Below are 6,407 nucleotides of genomic sequence, written 5' to 3' on the forward strand. Positions count from 1 at the left end.
TTCGCATGCATATAAGGTGACTGAAAACACTATGGCTTGGGTCAGGTACACCTTAGACCTCAAGGTGACATCTTTGCTTTTTAATACTTTAAAGGGATTTCTTGCAGCTGATTAGCCCGATGCAATGTGTCTTTTGATTTCTTGACTGCTGCTTCCATGGGTGTTGATTGTGGATCCAAGTAAATCTTTGACAAGTGAAATTTCTGACAACCTCAATCTTTTCTCCATTCATCATGATGTTGCTTATTGGTCCAGTTGTGAAGATTTTTGTTTTCTTTACGTTGAGGTGAAATCCACACTGAAGGCTCTGGTCTTTGATCTTCATTAGTAAGTGCTTCAAGTCCTCTTCACTTTCAGCAAACAAGGTTGTGTCATCTGCATAACACAGGTTGTTAATGAGTCTTCCTTCAATCCTGATGCCCCGTTCTTCTTCATATAGTCCAGGTTCTTGGATTATGTGCTCAGTATACAAATTGAATAGGTATGGTGAAAGGATACAACCCTGATGCATACCTTTCCTGACTTTAAACCAATCAGTATCCCCTTGTTCTGCTCTAATGACTGTCTCTTGATCCATGCAGAGTCCTCATGAGCACAATTAAGTGTTCCGGAATTCCTATTCTCCGAAATGTTATCCATAATTTGTTATGACCCACACAGTCGAATGCCTTAGCATAGTCAATAAATCACAGGTAAACATCTTTCTGATATCCTCTGCTTTCAGCCAGGATCCATCCGACATCAGCAATGATATCCCTGGTTCCATGTCCTCTTCTGAATCTCAGTTGAATTTCTGGCAGTTCCCTGTTGATATACTGCTGCAGCCGCTTTTGAATGATCTTCAGCAAAATTTTGCTTGCATATGATATTGATATTGTTCGATAATTTCCTCATTCAGTTGGATCACCTTTCTTGGGAATAGGCATAAATATGGATCTCTTCCAGACAACTGGCCAGGCTGCTTTCTTCCAAATTTCTTGGTATAGATGAGTGAGCACTTCCAGTGCTGCATCCATCTGTTGAAACATCTGAATTGGTATTCCGTCAGTTCCTGGAGCCTTGTTTTTCCCCAATGCCTTCAGTGCAGCTTGGACTCCTTCCTTCAGTACCGTAGGTTCCTGATCATATGTTACCTCCTGAAATGGTTGAACGTCGACCAATTCTTTTTGGTATAACGACTCTGTGTATTCCTCCCATCTTCTTTTGATGCTTTCTGCATCTTTTAATATTTTCCCCATAGAATACTTCAATATTGCAACTCGAGGCTTGAATTTTTTCTTCAGTCCTTTCAGCTTGAAATATGCTGAATGTGCTCTTCCCTTTCGGTTTTCCATCTCCAGGTCTTTGCGCATGTCATTATAATACTTTACTTTGTCTTTTCCAGCCACCCATTGAAATCTTCAGTTCTTTTACTTCATCATTTCTTCGTTTTGCTTTAGCTACTTGACGTTCAAGAGCAAGTTTCAAAGTCTCTTCTGACATCCATTTTGGTCTTTTCTTTCTCTCCTGCCTTTTTAAAGACCTCTTGCTTTCTTCATGTATGATGTCCTTAATGTCATTCCACAACTCTCTGGTCTTTGGGCATTAGTGTTCAATGCTTCAAATCTATTCTTGAGATGGTCCTTAAATTCATATACTCAAGGTTGTATTTTGGCTCTCGTGGATTTGTTCTAATTTTCTTCAGTTTCAACTTGAATTTGCATATGAGTAATTGATGGTCTGGTCCAAAGTTGGGCCCCTGACCTTGTTCTGACTGATGATATTTCTATCATCTTTTTCCACAGACGTAGTCAATTTGATTCCTGCTTATTCCATCTGGCGAGGTCCATGTGTATAGCTGCCGTTTATGTTGGTATTTGCAATGAAGAAATCGTTGGTCTTGCAAAATTCTATCATGCGATCTCCAGCATTGTTTCTATCACTAAAGCCATATTTTCTAACTACTGATCCTTCTTGTTTCCAACTTTTGCATTCCAATCACCAGTAATTATCAATGCATCTTGGTTGCATGTTTGATCAATTTCAGACTGCAGAAGTTGGTAAATATCTTCAATTTCTTGTTCTTTGGCCTTAGTGGTTGGTGCATAAATCTGAATAATAGTTGTATTAACTGGTCTTCCTTGTAGGCGTATGGACATTATCCTATCACTGACAGCCTTGTACTTAAGGATAGATTTTGAAACCTTCTTTTTGACAATGAATGCAATGTCATTCCTCTTCAAATTGTTACCAGCATGATAGACCATATGATTGTCTGATTCAAAAAGACCAATAACAGTCCATTTCAGCTCACTAATGTCTAGGGTACGATTTTTATGCATTTCGTTTTATTTTTGAAGGTTTCCAATTTTCCTAGATTCATACTTTGTACATTTCAGCCTCACTGGATCAAGCCAATTGTCTACTTCCCTTCCCTGTCAGTTCCCCTTCTGAAGTTGTTGACCCAGCAGATTCCTCGGCCTGCTGATGCCAGATTTGGCAATCGCCTGGCCTTTTACTCCACTTCCTTCCTGAGCTGGGCAGTCCAACAACAAGTGACAGCCAACTCAGAGAAGCCACTCGGATCCCACTCATTTGCCTCCTAGCATTTCTAGAAGACTGTTTCTAGAAGGCTGTTATCCAGCTCTTAGGACAGCATCTGAATCTGAATCAGGGTGGTGGGGAGACATTCTCCAAACTAGGAAAACTAGAGGATGGCAGGGAACAGAGATGGAATGTAGGAGGTGGAAAGACAGGAGGAAGTCAGGGAGAACTTCCTGGAGGAGGCCGCAACCCTGAAGGAAAGCAGAATCGTTTTTTAAAACAGGCTGGGACCAAATGGTACCAACTACTTTAGAACAAAGGTGAGAAGGTAAGCAGGCAGGGACTCTAGATGACTAGAAACAGAACAACCAGAGAGGAAATACTAATGAGAATGCTCACACATTGTGAAGAATGTAACCAATGTTGTTAAAGCACTTGTGTAGATATTGTTGAAGGGGGACCTAAACTGCTGTATAAACTTTCACCAAAAACACAATCGAATATTTTTTTTTTAATAAATTAAATAAGTTAAAAACAGGCTGGGCTCCAGAGAGGGGGCAAGGCAGAGACACAAACGGGAGAGGTTGGAGGGCTTCAAGCAGGCGAGGTATGGGGTGAGAGAGGGTAGCCCCCACGGTGGGTCCTAGGCTCAGGCTTAGTGACTTGGTGGACAGTGGGGCCACCCCTGGGGATGCAAGGGGAGGAGGGAGTAGGGGAAGATGCTGAGGTTAGTTTGGGGGTGGGGAGTGGATTCTGACGGTCTGCATGGAAGAGAGCACCAGAGGTATTAGATGAAGGCACAGGTGTGAGGGAGAGGAGAACCACGTTCAAGAAATAGGTCAAGAAAGACAACAGTTAATTGTAGAGGAGGGAAATCTGCGAGGGAGGCAGACAAAGAACAAGCGGTGAGGTAGGAGGACAGCCAGCCAAGCCAGGGACATGGGCTGGAGAGGAGCGCTGGGATTCCAAGAACTGTGAGAGCTGGTCTGGGCGCTGGGATTCCAAGAACTGTGAGAGCTGAAGGAAGCTGGGGGTCAGGTTGACCCCGAGAGCCTCCCTGCCACGGGATCTGCTGCAGCGAAGCAGGTCCCAGACCCCATGCCGTCACAGGTTCCAACGCTTATCAACCAATGACAACCGCCACAGGGCAACCTCTACTGTAAGCTCAGCAGAACAACCCTTATAGGGGCTCAAATGATATCTTTAAATAAAAGCTACACCCATGGCAAACGTGGCAGTACAACACTCTAATGTAGGCTTCTGCTACATGTTGCAGAATCAGGGAAAACCTCAGCCTAGTACCCTGTTCCCTGCTCTTGCCAGGAGGAACGGAGGGTCTGATTTCCGCGCCTGCGCAGTCCGAAGGCGGGCCTCAGTCCCACGTGGCTCCCGAGCGCTTAGAACTTGGGGAATCCGAATTGAGATACACGATGAGTGCGACATGGGTACAGGGTTTCAAAGACTTCGTACCAAAAAAAAAAAAAGGTAAACCATCTCACTAATAATTTTTTAAGCTGATTACATTCTGAAATAATTTTTATATATTGCATAAAATAGTTATTACTATTATATATTAAATACATATAAGATATCAGTAAGATAAATATATAATATTAATATGACTATAACATATTAAACGTATTATATTCATAACAAATCCTGGTGGTGCAACGGTTAAGCACTGAGTGGCTAACGGAAAGTGGGCAGTGCAAACCCACCGGGCGGCTCCATGGGAGAGAGGACTGGCAATCTGCTCCCATAAAGAGTGTAGGCAGTCCCAAGGTTATAAGCCGAAATCCATTCCTAGGTCTGTCTTTAACTCACAATTGTAGGTAAGTCAGAGAACATAGGCCTGGAGGTCTACTTCTGAAAAAAATGGCCAATGAAATCTTTATGAATAGCAGAGGAACGTTGTCTGATATAGCGCCAGAAAATGAGCCCTTCAGGCACTCAAAATAGGACTGAGAAGAGCTGCCTCCTCAAAGTAGAGTCAACCTTAATGACGTGAATGGGGAAAGCTTTCAGGACCTCATTTGCTGAGGTGACGCAACTCAAAATGAGAAGAAATGGCTGCAAACATCCATTAATAATTGGAACATAGAATTATGAAGTATGAATCCAGGAAAATTGGAAGTTGTCAAGAATGAAATGGAATGCATAAACATCGATATCGTAGGCATTAATGAGCTGAACTGGACTGGCATTGGGCATTTTGAATCAATCATATGGTCCACTATGCCAGTAATGACAATTTGAAGAGAAATGGCTTTGCAGTCATCATTAAAAAGGACATTTCAAGATCTATCCTGAAGTACAGTGCTTCAGTGATAGTATAATATCCATACACTGCAAGGAAGACCAGCTTATACAACTATTAGTCAATCTTACGCACCAGCCACTGAGGCCAAAGATAAGGAAATTGAAGATTTTTACCAACTTCTGCAGTCTGAAATTGATCAAACATGCAATCAAGATGCATTGATAATTACTGGTGATTGGAATGCAAAGGTTGGAAACAAAGAAGGATCAGTAGTTGGAAAATATGGCCTTGGTGATAGAAACTACTCCAGAGCCTGAGTGATAGAATTTTGGAAGACCAATGACTTCTTCACTGCAAATACCTTTTTCAACAACAAACGGCAACTATAGTCATGGGCCTCACTGGACGGAATACACAGGAATTAAATCGAATACATCTGTGGAAGAGTTCAATATCATCAGTCAGAACAAGGCCAGGAGCTGACTGCAAAACAGACCATCAATTGCTCATATACAAGTTCAAGGTGAAGCTGAAGAATATTAAAACTTTGGCTCCACAAGAGCCAAAGTAAAACCTTGAATATATCCCACCTGAATTTGGAGACCATGTTAAGAGTAGATTTGATGCAGTGAACACTAATGACTGAAGACCAGACGAGTTGTGGAATGACATCAAGGACATCATACATGAAGAAAGCAAAAGATCGTTAAAAGACAGGAAGGAAAGAAAAGAACAAAATGGATGTCAGAAAAAACTCTGAAACTTGCTTTTGAACATAGAGTAGCTAAAGCAAATGGAAGAAATGATGAAGTAAAAGAGCTGATTTCAAAGGGCAGCTGGAGAAGACAAAGTATAATGAAAAGATGCAGGAAGCATCAAAAGAAGATGGAAGGAATACACAGTCACTGTACCAAAAGAATTGGTCAACTTGCAGTCATTTCAGGTTCTTGATCATATGCTCAAGAACTGATGGCATTGAAGTAAGAAGTCTAAGCTGCACTGAAGGGAGTGGTGAAAAACAAGGATCCAGGAACTGATGGAATACCAATTGAAATGTTTCAACAAAGGAATGCAGCGCTTGAGGTGCTCACTCTTCTATACCAAGAAATTTGGAAGACAGCTACCTCGCCAACCGACTGAAGAGGTCTGTATTTATGCCCATTCCAAAGAAAGGTGATCCAGCAAAATTCGGAAATTATTCAACAATATCGTCAATACCATACCCAAGTAAAATTTTGCTGAAGAACACACAAAAATGACTGCAGCAGTACTTTGACAGGGAACTGCCAGAAATTCAAGTGAGATTCAGAAGAAGACATGGAACAAGGGATATCACTGCCACTGTCAGATGGATCTTGGTTGAAAGCAGAGAATACCAGAAAGATGTTTACCTGTTTTATTGACTATGTAAAGGTATCTGACTCTATGGATCCTAACAAATTGTGTATAACATTGCGAAGAATGGGAATTCCAGAATACTTAATTGTGCTCATAAGGAACCTGTACAGAGATCAAGGGACAGTCATTTGAACTGAACAAGGGGACGCTGTATGGTTTAAAGTCAGGAAAGGTATGCATTAGGGTTGTATTCTTTGATCGTGTTTATTCAATCTGTGTGCTGAGC

Source organism: Elephas maximus, chromosome 11 (genome assembly GCF_024166365.1).
Source record: "Elephas maximus indicus isolate mEleMax1 chromosome 11, mEleMax1 primary haplotype, whole genome shotgun sequence".
NCBI lineage: Eukaryota > Metazoa > Chordata > Mammalia > Proboscidea > Elephantidae > Elephas > Elephas maximus.